We start from the raw sequence: 22,038 nt of genomic DNA on the forward strand, positions 1-22,038 counted from the left end.
TTCTTCTCCATTCCCCCAGCAACATGGTGTTCTTGGAAATGAGTGGATTGGAGGAAGCTTCAGAATATTATACTGTCACAAAATTTCCAAGTTGGAAGGGATCACAGAGGCCATCTAATTCGTTCTGTACTTGAATAACACTCCTCTCTACAACATACTTGCCAAGTATCTCCAATATTTAGTTAAAGACTTTAAGTGCCATCCTGAAAGTTATCACATCTCTAATTGAGGGAGTGAGCATTCCCAGAATATATTCTTGACTAGGAAATATATGTGTAAGGGCTCATGAGGACAACACATGAGACCTAAACATGTAACTGGGGACCCAACCACATGCCTAATCAATACAATTCATATCGCAGGTGTAAGAGAGCTGTTGATAACCTCTGGTGATATCATCCTGTTGTTCTCTACTGGGCATTTCTTCTGGTCTCTAGCTGTGACGTTCACTGAGCTATTTTCTGTTATCATCTGAACTCTTGGCTTCCATTAATTGGGTTATAATGACTTGTAAGCCTCTCCTTTATAAGAAAAGGGCTAAAGTTCTTTTATTTCATATAATTTAAGACCATGAAATGTGAGAACAGCTAGATGGCTAGCAAAAGCCAATAGAAGTCCTTAGGTCAATATTAAATATGTGGCCAAGCCTTAATTTGATGTTAGAAAATTAATTTTGACTCATTAAATCTTTCAGATTCTTTCAGGGGCCCTATCCAACAAAACCACTAAATAGTTACAGAGGAGTAGGGTGACAAGGTACTCCTTAGCCCCTCACTTCCAACCTAATTTTCCTGGTTATCATGCAGAATAACCTAGCAGCAAGAATAAAAAGACTAGGAGAGATTGTTAGGATTTAGATTCTTTATTCTATATTCCTGCTTTTATTATATTTACCTAGAATCAACAAAACCACTGGTTTTTATTTATCATTTCTTCCAGCAATAATCTTGGATGGTCTCTTAACACTTACATCAAGCTTGCATTTACCTCTTTGAAACTTCCATTATTTCTAAACTATTGAGAAGAAGCAAACAGGGTTAATCCCTTTTTCTACATGTCAGTCTTTCAAATGTTTGAAATCAGAATTATGCCCACTTTAAGTTTTCTCTTTTTGGGTTGTAGATGTTGCCAGTAGTTCCCTTCTGACTGTCTAATTTGTTCCCTTTTCCAGTTCACCAACTTTGAAGAGATACTAACTTTAGCTCTGATTTACCTCTTTGCAATTTGTATATTAAAGGTATAATCTCAAAACTTCACCATAGCTAAACCTACTTTTTGTTTACTTTTCCACTTTTGCTGAGAAACCTTTGTAGAACCTTGCACTCTTGGCCTTAATGGACCAAATCCAAGGCACCCCCAGAACAGTTATCTCCCTGGAAGAGCCTTCTTTGTAGCAGTTCCAACTTTTCCCTCTCTTGGAGGTCTAAAATTCTCCTTGGAGCATCCCTCACACTTTCCAAAGCCAGATGTAAAAGGCAGGCACATAGCTTAATAGTTGGTCAGTTCTCAGATGAAAGATTTATATCTAGAGTAGAGGAATAGTTCTTAATTTAGCTCACCAGGAAGAATACTGCCATATGGGGTAGAGAGAAGACCAAGAAATAGCAAATAGAATAAAAGAAGTCATCTTATTCTTTGAGGAGATAGGAGATGCCTACATAAAAAGGCAACTTTCTGAAAAGGAACTATTCCCAATATATGTTTCCCAACATACTAAGCTAAAGCAGACTTTTCTGTTTTTGCCATTCTTTTTCCTTTGAACAATTCTATTAGCAATTTTGTAGTTGTAGCTTAAGTATTTATGCTGCTTGCTCAGTAGCATGTACCTTCACTTCATCAAAATGATTGAGATTAGAAATGATCCAGATAAATAAAAATCTGGGGCATCCAGAGAGATGGTGTTGTCTTGGGCTCTTTTCTTCACCTAGGAGAGGGCCTGGAGAAATAGTCTGGAGACATCCTTCAGGGTAAACTGAAAACTTGGACCTTTCATGGGATTGTAGGGTTATAGATTTAAAGGTGGAAAGGAGCTTAGAAGATTCTAGTCCAACTTCCTATTTTTATGCGTGAGGAAAAATGAAGTCCAAAGATGTTAAATGACTTGCCCAGAGTCATACAGCTAGTAAATGGATTTAAACCCAGGTCTTCATGACCCCAAGTCCAATGCCTTTCAATAGGCATATAATAATATGGTAAATTGTTTGTTTTTCTAAGTGTTGAAACAACTATGTATTCCTGCTACAAATCCAACCTGATTTTAATGTGTAACAACATATGTTTGCTAATGTTTAATCTTAAAATTTTATATCAATATTCACTAGGGTTATTGATCTTTATATAAAAGAAGTTGGCCAATATTTGCCCTGATGGGTTGTGTGGAGAAGTATCATTGTATAAGCCATACTGAAGAGCAGAAATGTCTAAAATAAATCAAAGAGCCAATGTCCAGACAAAAGGGGGCTATGCAGTATTTTATTTATTATTTAAAAGCCTTTAGTTTTAACCCAGGTCTCCTACTTATCAAGCCTATGTAATTCTCATCAAACTTTTCATGTCTCCCAGAGAGGCCTGATGGATATAACTTGCCTTTTAATAGCTGGGTATAGCTTGACTAGAGAGAGAACCTGTGAGAATGTGGTGACTCATGAAGGTTGCTCTCTGGAGAGCTCCCTCCATTTGGTAAATTGCTTTGGTGGAGAATTATAGGTGTCTGTAAGATTCACCTAAAGGCTGTGCCTTTATAGAATGTGAATAAGGGCTGATTCATGATGTCTAGCAACAAAAAGAGAAAAATCTCATGCTTTTGGCCTCCTCTAGGAAGGTCTTGACTTGTTCAGCAAGGTTAGAGCTTGTCATATTGCCTGAAATGGAAAAGACAGTGTGGGGGGGGCCATAGAAACAAAGGAGAAGGAAAAGGACATCCCTCAGCCAACCTGCAAGGGGGAACAGGGGCTTTTTCTTTTCAGTCATTTGGATATGGACAGATGCTGGATGCTTATTTTGAAATAACTTCTCTCTCTAGAATGAGCTTTGGTCATGTAGCTTGGAAGGGAACAACTGCAGATGGACAGCTGCAAGATTGTTGGAACTGGAATGTTGGAAACAGGATTTGGAGAGGGAATGAGATCTTCCCTCTGCCTCTATCTATCAGAGCCCTGTTATTTGATCTATATCTAATAGACGTTCCATACGTGCTCTCTGGACTCTCATATGAAACTTTTATGTGTTGCCTAACTTGGCTATCGTATCCCAGGGTACTTTAGTAAAAGCTATCTGTTTCTTGATTCTTTGTCTCCACTGAGTGGCTTGTGCTGAAGTTGATAATAATATAAGGCATTGTGGTGGTTTAACACTGGTTCTGGTGTCACAGGATCTGGGTTCAAATCTAACCTTTGATATTTATAATCCATGTGATCTTGAGTAGGCTATTTATTCTCCTTGGGTTTAGTTTCCTCATATACAAGATGAACAGTTTGTATTAGATGGCCTCTTAATTCCCTTCCAACACTAGAGCTGTGATGTGATTATGGATTCTTTGCCAAGGGTACAAGAGGCAGAGGAAAAGGGAAAAGGACCGACATCTTATTTAGTCTTTAACTTCTTCCTTTCAGAGTAATTAATATTATCATGGGATCCATTGGATTGAAAGAGTGTGTGGAGATTGTCACCACTTTGCCTTAAAAATAGAGATCTTTGGGGGGTGGATGTCAGATAGGTGGCTCAGTGGATTAAGAGCCAGGCCTAGGGATGGAATGTCCTGGGTTCAAATCTGGTCTCAGCCCTTACCATTCTTCTGCCTTGGAACCAATACATGGTATTTATTCTAAGATGAAAGGTAAGGGTTTAAATAAAACAGAGATTTTGAAAAAGAGGTGGGTCAGGTAGGTGGCTCAATGGATTAAGAGTTAAGCCTAGATACAGGAGGTTCTGGGTTCAAATTTGACCTCAAACACTTCCCAGTTATGTGTCTCTGGGCAAGTCACTTAACTCCCATTACCTAGCCTTTATTGCTCTTCTGCCTTAGTTCATGGTACTGATTCTAAGATGGAAGATAAGGATTAAAAGAAAATAGGGATCATGGACATTTGATATAATCTAGTTCCATGCTCTTCTCAAAGGTATAAACTGCTATGTGATGCTTATTTTTAATTTTTTAATTAAAATTTTTTCAGTTATGTATGGCATGTTTTTTTCTCAAAAAGTCACATTTGATCAACCAAAAAGAAATTTTAAAATGCCTAGTATGCCTCTAAAATATGAATTTTTATCCATTCATTTTAATTATTATAATTAATTATTAATACATTAATTTATTAATTCTTTTTTAAAATTTAAAAATTCTTTTTAAAAAGGAAGAAAAAAATTCAGCATAACCAATCAACATACTGAAAAAGCTTCTCTCTTTATATATAGTGTTCCATACCTGTGAATCCTGCTTTCTGTAAAGGAGTCCTTCTCCTATCTCTTCTTTGGGGTCAAATGTTCTTTATTGTTTCGAAAAATTCAGTTTTGATTGTTTTTTGATTATGCTTTCCACCTATGTTATTTTACTTACTATATATGTTGTCTTCCTGCCTTTGCTAATTTTACATCAGTTCATGGAAGTCTCTTTATGTTTCTCTGTATTCTTTATGTTTATTGGTTCTTACTACATAATTATATTCCATTACATTTATGTGCCACAATTGACTTGACCATTTGTCTGCTTATGGACACCTAATATCTTTCCCTTTGCTTGCCACATATGTTTTGGTGTATATGGAAGTTTTCTTTTGGTCAATACCCTCCATTGTCAATGACCCAGTGGAATTTCTGGGATAAAAGGCATAGATATTCTTGTCACTTTATTTGCATAATTCTAAATTTCTGTACAGAATGGTTTTAAACCAATGTCTGATTGCCAATTCTGACAATCTTTTCTCAGTCTTCAATTTTTCTTTTCTGCTTTTCTGACTTTTCTGCTGCATTTGACAATATTGATCACCTTTTCCTCTTGGATACTAGAGACAGTAATATCTAGGGGTAGAAGTGTCTCCACCAATTGGATACTCTCTCTTCTCTAGTTTTTCATGACATTGCTCTTTCTTGGCTATCCTCCTATTTTTCTGACTATTGTTTCCTGATCTCCTCTACTGGATTTATCATATATAACATACCTGCTAACAATGGGTATTCTTTAGGACTCTGCCTGCATCATCTTCTCTTCTTTCCCTTTACTCTTTTTGATGACCATAGTAACTCCCAGGGGTTTGCTTATCATCTTTGTATAGAAGATTCCCAGACCTGTATATCCAGTTCCAATCTCTTCCTTAATCTTTAGTCCTTCATTACCAACTTACTTTGTACATTTCCAAATACTTATCCTGAAGACAGCTCAAACTCAGAACAGCACATATCTTTTCACTCAAATCTTCTATATTTCTCTATTGGGGAAGAAGGCACTACATTCTTCTTGTCTCTTAGGTTCTCTAACTTACATGCTGTCAACAACTCTTTTGTCTCTCTCATCCCACATTTCCATTTGTTGATGTTTAAGCCTTTCAGGTATGTCTGACTCTTTATGACCCCATTTGGGGTTTTCTTGGCAAGGATTGAAGTGGTTTGCCTTTTTTCCTCTCCAATTCATTTGATGGATAATGAAACTGAAGCAAACAGGTTAAGTGACTTGTCCAGGGTTACACAGCTAATAAGTGTCTAAGGCTAGATTTCTTCCTGACTCCGGACCCAGCACTCTCACATGTATCATCTAGTTGCCTTCCACATATCCAATAAATTGCCAGATCTTGCCACTTGTCCCTCTGCAATATCTCTATTATCTGATCCCTTTTCTTTACTCATGTAACCATCTCCTTAGTGGACACCTACATCATCTCTCAGTTAGATTATTATAGTGACCTCCTACATGGCCTCCCTGCCTCAAGTCTCTTTCCACCCCAATATGTCTTTCATGCCACTGCCAAGATGATTTCCCCTTAAACACAGATCTAAGTGCGCCACTCCTCACTTGACAAAGTCTTATGGATTCTTTTTGTCTCTGGAATAAAATATAAACCCTCTGGCTTAAAAATACATCACAACTGGGCCCTCCCAAGCCTTTCTTTCTGGCCTCATTTCATACTTCCTTTCTTGACCTTTATGGTTTAGTCAACCTAGTCTTCTCTATATTCCTCACACCTGGCATCAATCAAAGGAACTGGGATTGTTAGCCTGGAGAAGAAAGTGGCAGGGATGTGATAGCTATCTTCAAGCATTTGATTATCTTTGCCTGATATCTTGCAAATCTAATCAAAAGAACTTTAAACTAAAAAGGTTGAGGACGGGAGAAAGTTGTCTTAGGAAAAGGAATCAGACTTGCTCTGTTTGTTCAGAGGGAAGACTCAAGAGCAATAGATGGAGTGGTAAAGAGTCTCATTTAGTCCCTATGTCAGGAAAATCCTTTTTAACAATCAACTGTTCCAAAGTGCAAATGGTTGCCTCAGGACATTGTGTATTCCTGCTAAGCAGAGACTAAATAGCTACTTGTTGGGTATATGATAATGGAAATTCCTTTTCATGTATGTGTTGGACAAGATTGTGTCTGTGGTCCCTTTCAACTCTAAAGACTGTGATTCTGTTATACTATACTACTATGGTTTCTTATATTTTGTCTCCTGTGATTTCCTGGAAATGTTCATATTAATTTCCATATTGTATCTTTCCCTTATAAGATGGTGGAGTTTGGTGGATATACTCAGGAAACTTTCTCCCTTCCTCATCCTTTTTAGTTTAAAGCTCCTTTGATTAGATTTGCAAGATGTCAGGCAAATGTAATCTTTAAAAAATTTTTTTATTTAATGGATTAATTAAGAAAAATTTTCCATGGTCTCACCCCCTCCCATAGCTAACACACAATTCCACTGGATTTTACATGTGTCATTGATAAAGAACTATTTCCATATTATTGATATCCAGGCAAATATAATCTTAAGAAATTATTTTTACTCAAAAAATTTTAAAACCGTACCTTCTTTCTTAGAATAAATACTAAATATTGATCCCAGGGCAGAAGAGAAGTAAGGACTAGGCAATTAGGGTTAAATGGCTTGCCAAAGTTTACACAGTCAGACAGTATCTGAGGTCAGATTCAAACCCAGGACTTCCTCTCTCCAGGCCTGCCTGAGCCACCCAGCTGCTCCAGCCAAATATAATCTTATCAGACTTTGTTAGGCTTACTCTATCCCTGACTAGAAATGTATCTTTTCCATATATTAAACCATGGTCCAGAAATTAAAATCTTATTCTCAACTTCTAGATTCTTCCCAAACAACTTTAAACTTCTACTTCCCTTACCTTCAATAGGAAGCAGTGATGGAAACACTACCTGTGGCCCTATTGTCTTCAGCATCTTGCCCAAGACTTTATCATCTTTGGCATGCTTAATGGATTTCTTCTGGCAAACATCATTTATGCTCATTTGAGTTACCCAAAATTCATACTAGTCCCCCATTTTAAGGTCTTGAGAGGTTCTCTATTATGTTTTGGACACATGCCCAAGAAGACAATATATCTCTTTATTATAGTTATCAATTTGAAAAATCGATGCTTCAGTTCCTTTCAGCAAGACATCATCAACTATCTTTTCTTCCTCTGACCACTGCTAGATGATCTCCCAAATGAAAGCCCCTTTGATATTATCTCATCATTATCTGGAAGATGAAACCTTCTCAAATCATTCAGTTTCCCCCTATACAGAAAGAATTCCAACTAGTCAATGGTCTTTTCTCCTCTTTGTGATATTCTACTTTCCATCCTTCTGAAATAAGTCCAGATTCCTCTGTGACTCTGACTCTTCCTTTATATCATTATTATTGTTGTTGTTTTCAGACTAAAGGATTGATGAAATCGATTAATAAACATTTTTAAAGCACCTATTACGTTTCAGGAACTGTGTGAAGTGCTGGAATCATAATAGTTGTGATAATTGCCTTCCCATGCCTCTTTCACACTCAGAAAGAACAATGCAGCATTCCTTGGCATGGATGCTTTTTGGTTTTATGTGCCTGGCAATACCCAGAAGGGCGATAGTATTTGTGTTTTCACTAAATTTATTCTGGACAAAAAAGTAAGTTTTTTTAAAGGGATAAATATTAATAAGTATTTGTGTTTTCACTAAATTTATTCTGGACAAAAAAAGGAAGTTTTAAAAAAGGGATAAATATTAATAAGTATTTCAGAAGAAATTTTGAAGAGAAGTCTGTGAATTACATGCTCTTTCATTTGCTTCATTCTTTCCTTTTTATTTCTACTTGGTTTAAATAAATTGTTGGTAGAAAATAAGAGTTTGCAACAATGCACAAACTAAGAGGAACACATTACTTTTATATTTCCTACATTATTATAGGACCTCATTTCTGTGTGCTATTATTATTGTTTTTATTGTTACTACTACTACTATCATCATCATCATCATCATCACAGATAGCATTAGCCTTTGTTCTCTGTGACTCAGACTGTAGCTAGCTGATGGCTTAGTCTTGCACATGACTTCCTCAGGGATACTTCTGGAATATAGAGAGAATGCATTTCCAGACACTCCACAGGAAAAATTACTCAAGAAAACTCCACTCTTGTAGCCAAATTAATTCACTGAAGCAATGCCTCAACTTTTTCCAAAGACAATAAAGGTGGGTCCCAGGCCAGGTTCATATAAAGGCTAGAGTCCTTTCATATGCCAGTGACAATCTAGCAGGACAGCAAGGTCTACTGGATAATGCAACCACAACAGTTCCAGTAGTGGCTGGTCAGAAGTAAATAGTGAATCTTTTGAGGTAACAAGGTTAGTTCTTATAAGAGATTAAATGGACCAGGGTCAGAAACAGAAGGAGTGTTCATAATCCAGAGGTCCAAGTGGACAGTAGGCAATGCGAAAACCCAAAGGGCCATGTTGTGGCTGAATGTTCTTGAATTTTGCTTTAAAGACACTTCTCAAATGCTGGGGAGATAAAACAGGCCATGATGTTTCGTATTTGTTACCATAGTCAATGGTGAATTTTCCCTATCCCATGTTTAGATCAAAAAATGGTATCATTACCTTCTTCCCTATTCCATGGGTTTGTACATTGCTTCATGAATATCACATTTTTTTTCTAGGTGTACAAGGTGGTCTCCGAGGCTTATTTGATTTAGTATACCAGGACACATGATTGTTATGAAATTGGGAAAGGTAGTTAAGTGTATCTGAGTCAATTCAGATTTTAAGTACTTCTACCATAGTTTTGGAACTGAATGCATGTGCCATGAAGCTATAATTTTACTTTAAAAAACCTCAAAGAGAAGACAAGGCAAGAATGGTCTCAGATTCATCAGACTTTCAAGAATCTGGGTGGTCTGATGAGTCTAAACTTACACAAGAGGTATATTATTCAATTTCATTTATCTTGGTGAATATGGAGATTATCCTTTTAAGTCCTAGGTTTGAAACAAATCCTGTCCATGTTACTATATGGGCTGTGATTAGTTTCTTGTCACTAATATGATTTTTCTCATGGAAAACAGCTGACTTTACATGGTGGTAGATACCTTGTCTAAAAAAACAACTTACAATCAATTGACCCAAAGGACAGTAACCTGCCTTGGGAGACAATGGTTTTCTCATCACTGGAAGTCTTTCAGCAGAGATTGTATGATTGATTGTTAGGAATTTCATAAGGGAGGATTCCTGTCCAAGTTTAAGTTGAACAAGATAAACTCTGAGATCCCTTTCAACTCTGAGATTCTGGAATCTTGCAATATCAGAAATAGAATGTATATAAGAGAACATTTACAAAACAGAACTCAGCAGCATATGAATAATGGCTGATTAAGTGAGAGGTATGAATGAATGAACAAGAAAACATTTAAGCACTTCCTTTGTGGCAGACACTGTGTTAAGCTCTGGGAAAACAAATATAAAAGTGACACAGGTATGCATTTATTTTGAGGGGGCAGAGTGTTACTACAATTGAGTTTTAGGTTTGTCTGGGAATATTTAGTAGTAAAATAGAATTTAGACAAGTTTGAATGAGAGCAAAAGCTGATGAGAAACAAAGATGAAGTGAGAAGATATTCTATTTAGAAGGACTAGTATGTTTAGTATAAATGCATGACAATGTAACAAAATAAAGACTCTTGTTAGGTTCCAGAGTTCAGAAAAGCAGAATCTGTTTTTTATTAAGGAGGAATAATGCCTTTAGACTTCATAGGAACTAGGGCATGCTGGAATGAACTTCCTGAGACTGTTCTAGATGAAAAAAGCCTACTGGGCTTGAACCAGAAGAATAAAAGTTGGAATGGCCTTTGAGTAGTGTGAACTGAATGGTATTTACTTCCCCAAATTCTAATTTAGGTTATTTCTTGAAGCTAGACAGGCCTCTGACTCAAAGACTGACAATTGGGCTTACTTTGAAGAAAATTAGTAATCTCAGTACAGAAACAGATATGTTTTAGTATGAAAATCTGAGAAGGTAAAAAAGTTATGCATTAGCTAGATCTAGTAGTGATGGAATAATAATAATTAAATTTATAAACTATTTTGCCTTTTATCTGATCCCCATAGCAATCCTATGAATAATAAAGCTTACATTTCTATGGCAATCTAGGCAATAAGTTGCTTTCTTTGCAATAATATTGTGAGGTGGGTCGTGTAGTATTCCTATTTTTACAGATGTGGAAATTCTGACACAAGGTTTGTATTGTATGTTAAGGTTTGTATTCCTGTGCTTGTCCTCCAAATCTAGGGCTTTTTCTACTGGATCTTTTCATGAGTGAGTGGCAGAATGAGGTTCTCTTGATTTGAGGTTATAGTTCCCATCTATTAGGTTCTATTGATTTTCTCCTTTGTTTTTGTTTTCCTCATCTCCATATTTTGGTACATGTGAATGGAATGTGATTCCTGTGGCTTGTGCCTGCCAAATTTTTTAGCTTTTTAACTTTCAAATGAAAAGTGGTTGGCTAGCACTACTCTATTGTTTTCCTTAAATAGGATGCTAGCATCTAAATTCCTTCCTGAAAAGGCAATGAAAAGTGCTTGGCAAGGCATAATCTTAATCCCAAATACTATGTGAGATATAGATTTATCTGGGTTTTAGATAGCTGTGACATTCCTGATGTTCTCATAATTGTTGGGCAAATAGGCCAAGTCCCATAGGTATTGCTAGAGTCTTCTTTTGGTAAGCATCTTTCCCTGTCATACTTCCTCAGTGTTAGTTGGAACTTATAGAGAAAAAGAGTATCATAGGCCAGAGATTTAAAATCATATCCTAAGACAGTCCAAGGAAAAAATAAGCCAGTATTAATATAAACTAAGATAAATATTAATTTATAATAACAGAATTAATAAGTTTATTAATTTTAACAAAAAGTAACATCAAAATACACATCTATGGAAGAACTTAAATAAAATTTGTGTGGAATTATAAAATTACAAGCCATGCCTTTTTTATGCTAATTTAACTTACAACAAACTGACTTTGACCTACTCTCATTTACACAGCCAATTCCTAACTATTTTTTTTAAACCCTTACCTTCCATCTTGGAATCAATACTTTGTATTGGCTCCAAGGCAGAAGAGTGGTAAGGGCTAGGCAATGGGGTGGGGGGTCAAGTGACTTGCCCAGGGTCACACAGCTAGGAAGTGTCTGAGGCCAGATTTGAACCCAGGACCTCCTGTCTCTAGACCTGGCTCTCAATCCACTGAGCTACCCAGCTGCCCCCTCATAACTATTTTCTAAGTAAGGTCCACTTGAAATTCTAGGTCAATATTGGCTTTATTTATTCACTGGTTTGAGATGAGACAAACATTAAGGAATGTTTCTGGTTACTCAGATAACATGAGCAAAATGTTTTGCACACCTGAAAGTGCTATATAAATATGCTGCTGCTGCTATTATTATTATTAATTGTCATTTTATTCAGGAAGGTCACCCACTTCTTCATGATCAGCTTTCTCTGAATTGGCTCTTAAAAAATCCAACAAAAAAATCTACCCCTCTTGATTAAATGGATCTTACTCTTTGAGTTGCTTAGAAGAATAGCTCTCTGAGCTGTTTTTTCGTGTCCACTACCATGAAAACACAGGTGTTTCCCATGTAGGAAACACTAGTGGCAGATGGGAGCTGTCCACTGCTGAAGCTCTTTTAGAAAAGCAAAATGGGGTAGGATTGGTATCGAGTACTGGGTCTCAAAAAAATTACAGCAGGGTTCTATATATCTTATGTATATATCCATGCATCCATCTATCTATTCATCTATCTATCTATCTATCTATCTATCTATCTATCTATCTATCTATCTATCAAGATTATCTATCTTTATGTATATAAAGATAGAGATCCATACACATACATAAACACATGCAAATATATGTATGTTTCTCTCTCTATATAGACATGCATATTTATTTTTTATTTTTTAAAAGTTTAGTTAATTAATTAAGAATATTTTTCCATGGTTAAATGATTCATGCTCTTTTCCTCCCTTCCTCTCACTCCCCTCCCATAGCCAACAAGCAATTCCACTGGGTTTTACATGTATCATTGATCAAGATGTATTTCCATATTATTAATATTTGCAATAGAGTGATCATTTAGAGTCTACATCCTCAATCATATCCCCTTTGAATCATGTGATCAAGCAGTTGTTTTTCTTCTGTGTTTCTGATCCCACAGTTCTTTCTTTGGATATGGATTGTGTTCTTTCTCATAAGTCCCTCAGAATTGTCCTGGAGCATTGGGCATGCATATTTCTGTACAAGCTCATGCTTATATTTTATCCCCATCTCTCCATGTCCATGTCCATAATTCTACATATGACATAAGGTTGGCAGTTAGGTGGCAGAGTGGGTAGAGTGCTGAACTTGAAGCCAGGAAAACCTGAGTTTGAATCTAGCCTCAGAACTTACTAGATGGGCAAGTCACTTAAACGTTCCTATCCTTAGTTTGCTTACCTGTAAAATGAGAGAGCTAAACTTGAAAGCTCCCAAGATCCTTTTCAGCTCTAAATATTTGATTCTTTGTTTTCCTATTTAGCAGACTAAATAATGCAACACTGAGATTTTGGACTCTTCTCCACCCTTTGACCTGCTTTTTATTTATCAGAGCCATGATGGAGACCTGAAATAAGTGGGATATAGCCATCAGATATTTTGAACTTCAAGACACCAAACATGCTAAGAACCTATACTACTGAAAACCATGAGCAGCCAGGTTTGCTTGCAAACTCATTGCATCTTAGAGCAACTATATTTTCACTGCTGTAATTGATTTGATTGCAGCAGTCAATTATTTCTTAACTGACTCTATCATAATCTCCAAAGTGGTTATTCTGACCTTCTCTCTCATCAAGCCTCCTATGTCATTCATGTCCTCTTTCTTAAAAGAGAATCTCCTTTACAAAGAAAATCAAAGCCATCCATCATGAGCTCCCTTATTTCCTATACTCCATAGTTCCAGATTCCCTGCATATCTTTACTTGTCATCTTTTCCTTTGCCCCAGTCTATTACCTCTATCTTTCCTTCTCACTGTTAGTCTTCTCATCTTCAATCTTTCCCTGTTCAAATCCATCTTCTGTACAACTACCTAAATAGGTTTCTTAAGATATAGTCCTGATCATGTCACTCCCTGACCAAAGTACTTCAAGGGCTACTTATTTCCATTTAGATAAAACAGGCTCCTCATTTAAAACCTTCCACAACCTTTCTCCTATCTTGTTTAGTCCTATTTCACATATTCCATGTTCTTCACATTTGAGTCAAAATTAACTATTATATGCTCCCAGAATTCAACATTCCATGTATTATGATTGTACATTTGTTGTACATGTCATTTCTCAAGCCTAGAATATAATACCTTCATCTCTGCTTCTTAGATACATTTTAATTTAAAGATTAGCTCAGGTGCCATCTCTTTTAGTGAGCTTTCTTCAACTGAAGTAGTTGTTAATACTCACTTCCTAATCAAATTACCTTGGATTTATTTTTTTGTGGTGATTTTGCATTCTCCCAATCAAATGCTGGTTCTTTGGATTACATTTTTTTTTTGTCTTTGTATCCCTCAGTGCTAGTTTATAAAATTATTTTAATGAATGCTTATTAAAGTAAATTCAGTTGCCTTGTGCTTGCTATCTTGATAACTTTTGGAGGCAGTGTCATATGGTGGAAATAATATTAGTTCGAGATCCAGAGAGTCTGGCTTCAAATCCCACCTCTGATGCTTGTTACCTTGTGACCTTGGGCAAATCATTTAACCTCCATGAGCTTCAGATACCTCATCAGTAAAAAAGAGAATCCTGGACCTCAGATGTCCTTTCCAGGTTTAGATATATGACTTTTGCTTCTGAATGCTTAACCACTAAGATGCTAATTTTGCATTCCCTAATAAAGTATTACCCTCACCCAGACTAGACATTTTGTCAGCCCTGAAGCCCATGTCATGGAGAGCTCTCTGCTCTAACCCTTGATGGAACCTTTATCTTCTCATTGGCCCTACTCCAAGAGGTGGGAGGGAGAGGAAAATACCAGGTCTATGGTAATGCTTTTCTGTTTCCTTTGATTCCATTGAAGATCCTCAAACTATGTCTAATGACTTGCAAGAACCAGACATTTTGATCCAGAACTAACATATGTTGAACACAAAGTTTATCATTTAACAATTACAGGAAAGCAGACTCCCTCAGACTAGCAATGTCCATGGGGTTGTTCAAAGTTCACAATCAGAAAACCATCAGAGGAAGTTAAGCCAACATCAGGATACATATATTTACAAGAACAATGACATGTTTGCCCATTTGCAGCAATAATTTCAATTTAAAATACAGGATGGGGCAAGACTGGCTACAATCAAATGTCATAATCAACCAATATTTATGAGATAGATGGCACTGGACTAGGTGCTGAGGAAAATTTGCATAATACTAAAAAGACAGATTTCATCTCTGAGCAATTTTCAATCTTTGGGAGGGATGAGTTGAAGGGGACAAACAGATTTCCATATGTAACACATGTAGTGCAGTACTCAGCAGCAGAAGGCCATTTAATAAATCCTTGTTTGATTGATAGGCATCTATGGACGCAGTCTTGGGAGAACAAATAGAAATTTGCAACATTGTTTTTTACTAGATTAGAGCTATTAAAGACTAGAAATTATTAGTACAATAAATACGTGAGTGACAACCCTTAAAGCCTGGTTAATAAGCAAATACTTTCTATTCTAATTGTCTGTTTCAAGCATTTGACACTTAGTCTATGCTATCTGATATTGTTAGTTCTCTTTATTATGTATATAAGCCCAGCTAATCTTGTGAGAGACTCCAGAACAGGGAGGGGACATTTCTTCAGTGTATCCTTTGTATCCTCAGTGCCTCTCCCATAGTAATAAGATTCAAGATGTTTGAGGCTGTGTTTTATGACAAAAAAAGCTAGAAGAATCCCTGAATGGGAAGTTTGTTATAATTCTGCCACCATTCCCCAAAGATTCTGGAATCCTCCTCTTTAGAGCATTTCCTTAGGAGTGACATCTTTACCTCTGGTTTTCCTCCAATGTCTTCAGCTCATCTCATCAACTCTCATTCATCTTTTAGAGTTACTTTCCCACAGGATTGTTTTGGGTGGGAAGGATACTTTTGGGGTTCAGGAAGGATACCTTTTGCAAGCATGCAAGACTCCAAAACTTAGCCTAAAAACAAAAAAAAGAGATTTATTAATTTAGAAAGTAATGTTGAGAATGGCCAGGAGGATAGCAAGGTGGAACAGCAAGATGGGGAGCAGTTCCTGGGAGGACAGCATGAATGGAAAGGCTGTTCCTCCATGGGGACAGCATGGATGGAAAGGCTGTTCCTCCATGGGTACAGCATGGGTGGAAAGGCTGTCCCCCAGACGACATCAGTTCTGGGGTCTATATACTTTTTAGATGCTATGTCCTGGTATGGATGTGACCTAGACTATTAGTCCCTCAGGAATTTGGTGGGGTGAGGTGGTCATCTGACTGGGGTCTGCCTGGAGGCACAAAGATTCATCTCTTTGTCCATCTTAAATCTAGAGGACAAAAGAGGGTAAATATCTCAGGACCCTAGGTGGGGTCATTGGGTGTTTCTAGGTTAAGAGTCACAAGGATGCAAAGGCAAGGGAGTTTCCCTGATAATAGTTTGCCTGGGTTTCTGGGGGTACAGTGCCCATGTCATCTCCCCCCATTCCTAATATGTAAGGGAAAAGGGATGGTGGTCTCTGTATTCTGTAACTTTGTCACAGCTGAGAATGGGCATAGAGTTGTCCCTGCCTAACATTAGGAGAGAGAGGTATTGACTGTAGGCCATGTCCAGAGCATCAGGCTGGGATGGTTATGATGGCATCTGGTGTCTGGGTGACTCCCATGAGTGCTTTTACCCTAGAAGTAACTAGAGAGATGAATCAGAGAATTATATGTCTGGCTGGCTGGTAATGCATGATTTAAAACATAGGAGAAGACCCAAAATTTAAGGAAAGAAAGTTATTGTCAGGTAGTTAAGAACTAAAGTAAAAGTGGTTGAAGAGTACAGGGACAGAAGGGCTGTGGGCACAGGGTCTTAGGGACATGTCCTCAGTGAATGCCTGGGTCCTAGGTAGCTGGGAATCTGCTTGGAGATATGAAGGATGTCTAGCGACTGCTTCTCCTGACGGGCAGACAGGTCACAAGGGGAGAGTCAGCCCCTAACATAGAAGTTTAGAAACCAGGACTAGGGGGATAGAAACAAGGAAAATTAGTACAATAGCAATTGGGATTACACATTTGCATTTGGGTATCTTAGCCAACAGACTTCTTTAGAAATCATCTTCTGAAAGGAGTAGATGCCTTTAGGAAATCGGATTCACGAGTTGTTTGCAGAGTTAGTATGTGATGTTTCTGTTAAAGAATATCCTTTTGCAAAGTACACATTAACTACAACATCAATAAACAATCAAGTAACAATATTTTACAGATGAATTTCTTTACTCCAGATTCTGGGGAAAATTCAGGAGAGCTTTGAGGTATTCCAAGCTCAAGATCCAAACTTCGATTAAGGCTGCAAATACAAGCCATCAATTAATAAACTTCACTTACTTCTCAAAGTATGTTCCCTAACAGTTTGGGAGTGCTCAATTATTAACCTAATAGGTTGTTTGGGGAAATGGAAACTTAAATTTTCCAATTTGTATTATGTGCTGATTATGGGAATGTCACGAAGGAAGAAGGCCCAGAAGGGAAAATATCTCTTCATGTCACAAAGGACATAGTGAGTGGCTTCATGTACCAAACAAGGCTGTCACTGCCATTATTGTTTCACTCATCAGCAGCCTAGATGGTCAGTTAAGTCCAGGCTAAGGTGAGCTTTGGGCTGTCTTCTTTACAACCATCCTAGGACTTTCTCTCTTAGATCACTTGCCACTGGATCCCAGAAGCCTTCTTTTTTCCTTAAAGGACAAGTCTCACCTATTACAGCTCAGAGAAATTCTGCTTATTAGCAGTCCAAAAACAAATTTCCATACCCTCAAACAAACTTTTCTGACCATTTGCCCTCTCTAAGGATTCCTTAAAGCCTATGAGTCTACATTATAGCAATTATTCTTACACATTTTGGCAATAATTAATTTGTCACAATTTAGTCATAAGACCTGAACAGGAATGTTGAATTCATTAGCTCTATAGTAATATACAAATCTGGTCTAGATCAAATCCTGACCTTAGGCCATCTGAAGGAACTAAGACAAGACCAGTCAGGAATATCTCTAAGGAATTTTCAGAGAAATTCCAGAATTATTTGTGATTTTCCAAAACTACATACATCAATTCTAGAAATTATCCCTAAGTTAAAGATCCAATTATTAGAGCAAAACATCTATCTGTTCTCTTTCACCTTCTCTCTCTCTCTCTCTCTCTCTCTCTCTCTCTCTCTCTCTCTTACTTGCTTTTACCATCATAAGTCAAACAACCATTCCCTTGGTATCACTTCAATTGCTAATCAGTAACCAAAAGAATTCTGATTTAAAGGATTACATCATTGAACTATCTTTAGCATAGGGATCAACCATTATAAATTTCAGTTCATAGTACAAATTGGTAAACTGAGGTAACCACTGAGAATTGAACAAAATCTATGGTAGAGTCAGGTTTACAATGAGCTTTTGTTTACATCCAAACTATACTTAAAATACATGTTTCAGCAGCAATTCACATAAAGCATTTAGTATTACAGGATCTATTTTAAATTTAGAGATTTGAAACCTTTTAAGGACCATAAACCTTAAAGCAAGGCTTTTGACAAGCAGGCTGATTATCTATTTTTAAGACCAAGAAGTTAAATGTAATAATAAAGTTAGTCCAACTTTAATACACTGGGATGAAAATCATTGAGATGAAAACCATTCGATAATTTTAAACAAAAACCCATTTTTGATAAGTTTAAACACGTTAATGCATTTTTTTCTTTAAACCTCTTATGATGGAAAGGTATATAAGGATGGAAAACAGTCTTCTTGAGGCTATACTGCTACAAAAAAACCGACCTGTTTTATAAAACTGATCCATGGCTTTTCAATACAAACTGAAATTTCACTGTCTGACAAAATTAAAAGTAGGATGCTATTTTCTAAACCCACATATATACATGATCACAATTTAGAAATAAAATACCAATAAATACCTCCAATAGACAGATTTTAAGCATTACTTCCTTTTGTCTAGCAGACAGGGAAAGGAGATTTATCAGGTCTTCTTATCTTTCCCTGTTTACCTCAAAACAGAAGATAATTAATAGGCTGTTCTACAAGTTGAAAAAAACCTTAGTTTTAAAAGTGTAAGACATTTAAAAATCCCCCAAATAGGGCTTTCTCACCAGTTGTCTCTCTGTTCAGAATCAACCCCCTTCCTCTCTGCAGTAGAGGAGAAGGTAGATCTGATCAGTGAACTGATAACTTCCCGGTTTCCTTCCCCCCTATCTCCACCTGGGTTTCTCGGCAGGCCCTTGCCTTAAAATCCAAGTGAAGAGTAGAGTTTGGAGAACTGGGATCCTGGTGAGAGAATAAATCTAAAAGGTAAGGAGCTTCTGTCCATAAAATATGTCCAATTGCCACCTAGTGTTAGAATTTAGGGTAACAAAAAGCCAATTTCCTCATCTTTTTTTTTTGATGTTGTTCAGCTATTTAATATGAAGGAAAACAAACAAAAAATCCAACTGAATTTTCTCTCAGGATGCTTAGGCTTGATCCCTTCCCAACAGGAGAGGCCTGCAAACATGCTTCTCCCTTTGTCTTAATTGGGTGGGCTAGTCCCTATCTGGCTTGACCTCAGGCTGAAGAAAATAAAAAAAATTTCAATTCTAGGGTGCCATGGATATAGGCCATGACTCTTGCTTACCAAGGATGTAACATGGTCAGTCAACATTACAAAAAGAAATTGGTTGCTTTTTCTTTAAGCTGTTTAGTGCCAATTTCCCCCCAATTTTTAAGTATACACCCCAAAGGGGAATATCAGGGTACTCTCTGTCTCTGTCCCATTTAGATGCGGGATGGCCAATTCCACACCAGAGGGTCAACAACTGTGTGTCCACAGAGGTTGCCTGACCAAGAGTACTCAGTTCAAGACTGAGGCGAGCATGCAATGTAAGACTGAGGTAAGACTCCCCACACATCAGAGCATCTTCTAGTATCAGAAGGGGAAGCTGACAGATAGACCCCAAACTCCAATGGCCAGACTGATCTGGGGCTGATGGGAGAGAGAGCACAAAAGAGTTCCCACAAAGATATCACCCAAAATATGGGGATTACAGGAATCAAAGAAAAGGCTCCTTCCTACCTGAGAAGCTGTGTCCTCGTGGATGATCCGGAGTATAGGAGTAGCTTTCAGGAGAGCCAAAAACGTTGGGCGTCAAAATGTTATGGGGGTTGATGTGTACCCCTGGGGTTTCCCTCTTTCTTCTGGGTGCCAAAATGTTATGGGCGGGAAGGATATCTTTGGGGTTCGGGAAGGATACCTTTTGCAAGCATGCAAGACTCCTAAACTTAGTGTAAAAAAAAAAAAGAGATTTATTAATTTAGAAAGTAATGTTGAGAATGGCCAGGAGGATAGCAAGGTGGAACAGCAAGATGGGGAGCAGTTCCTGGGAGGACAGCATGAATGGAAAGGCTGTTCCTCCATGGGTACAGAATGGGTGGAAAGGCTGTCCCCCAGACGACATCAGTTCTGGGGTTTATATACTCTTTAGATGCTAGGTCCTGGTGTGGACAAGGCCAGAGTAAGTGTTAGTCCCTCAGGCATTTGGTGAGGTGAGGTGGTCATCTGACTGGGGTCTGCCTGGAGGCACAAAGATTCATCTCTTTGTCCATCTTAAATCTAGAGGACAAAAGAGGGTAAACATCTCAGGACCCTAGGTGGGGTCATTGGGTGTTTCTAGGTTAAGAGTCACAAGGATGCAAAGGCAAGGGAGTTTCCCTGATAATAGTTTGCCTGGGTTTCTGGGGGTACAGTGCCCATGTCAGGATGAAGATGTCTCAGAGCACAAACTATACACAGATCAGTAAGTGGCAGGTATATAGATTATTTTTTGAACCTCAATTGACAGAATAACCCAATTGTGCTTTTAAAGTTGCCTCAGTTCATTACCTTAAAATTCATACATTTACTTATTTATTTATTCATTCATTCATTTAACAAACATTTAATAAGGATCAGCTGTGTGTAGGACAGCCTGACAGGCCACTGGAGGAGATACAACCCTGAGGGGTTGTAGCTTCTTATACTGTTGTTCACAAGCACCTATCCAGTGTTTCTTCCAATATTAATCAACCAGTTGATTTTAATTTAACTTTTACAAAAGGGTGTTTACTGAGAATGTATATGGCAAGATCAATGGTTACAAAACAATTCTTCAAAGCCAGAGGGCACATTTCCCCCTCCATACACTTATGATAAAGTGTAAAAGTAGACTGATACATGTGTAGACAAATTATGAGGCAAGGAGTACCTTTAAATTCCTGGCCCAAACCTTTAGTAAGGATCTACTGGGTATAGAGTACACTGTTAAGCTTTTGGTGGAGAAATGATATTTATATATTCCTTTTCACCATTTATGTAGTCTTCATGAAGTTCCCCTTGGGAATTGTTAGGCTTTAGGAATCAGTGTCATTCTAGAGTTCCTTGCAAACATTTCTTTCTGTCATGAAACATCTGCCATTTTTAGATGCTGAGTTTCCATATCCATCTTCAGGTGCTTCCTCTGTTAATAGTAACTACTATTACTCTGGTTGACTCTGCTACTGACTCCAGTTGCTAGGGTGGGGGAAACATATGATGACTCCTCCAACCTTTCAAAGTTCAAGAGGTCAGAACCTGGCCAATTTGGTCTCCAGATATTTATTCATTTAAGCTCAGTAAATAATATACACAAAAGAAACAGAGGTAATATCTACTCAAGGTGGCTAAGTGGAAGAAAAGGCAGCCACTGCCTCTCCTTCATTCCATAGCTCACAGCAGCTCTTGTCTCTTTTGCCATCAGGAAGGAAAAGAGAGAAAAGGCTGAAGAATGGGTTTATCAGACCTTTTGTATTCAAAATCAGTTCTGCATCAGTGTCAGTTGAGTTATCAGTTATTCTACCTCTACAGCTATTCAAATGAAACTCTAGCTCCTCTGCCACCCCTAACCAGGAACAGGATCTCCAAAGCTTTACATGTGGCCTGAAAATTGACCATAACATTAGTATCTTTAAATTCCTCTTTTACATTTGATACTACTCTTGTATTAGTCAGATAAGTATATAATAAAATATTCATGTATAGGAATATTTGGTCATTGTTCTAGTTAGTCAGACTTCTTAAACACATTGTCATTTATAAATACATACTAGCCTAGGAAAGGGGAGCTGTTATTAGCTATGTTGAAGTCTGGATCATTTTCCATCTGGTAGGGGGCAATTTTAATTTTAGCTAGTAACTCTCTGGGAGTCACCTGCATAATATGAGTCAGCAGAGAAGAACATTTCTAAAAGAAAATGTTTTAAGAGTAGGATGTACCAAAA

The 22,038-nt window shown here is 37.5% G+C and overlaps 1 long non-coding RNA gene across 1 annotated transcript in view; it reads left to right on the plus strand.

Moving 5' to 3' along the window:
• Positions 1 to 4,326: 4,326 nt before the first annotated feature.
• Positions 4,327 to 22,038, plus strand: part of LOC130457165 (uncharacterized) — a 59,453-nt gene continuing 41,741 nt past the window's right edge. Inside the window, exons 1-2 of the long non-coding RNA XR_008916254.1 lie at positions 4,327 to 9,941; positions 19,526 to 19,637. This is a non-coding gene — a long non-coding RNA (uncharacterized LOC130457165). The remainder of the gene's footprint in view (positions 9,942 to 19,525; positions 19,638 to 22,038) is intronic.

This window comes from Monodelphis domestica, chromosome 2 (genome assembly GCF_027887165.1).
Source record: "Monodelphis domestica isolate mMonDom1 chromosome 2, mMonDom1.pri, whole genome shotgun sequence".
Classification (NCBI taxonomy): domain Eukaryota; kingdom Metazoa; phylum Chordata; class Mammalia; order Didelphimorphia; family Didelphidae; genus Monodelphis; species Monodelphis domestica.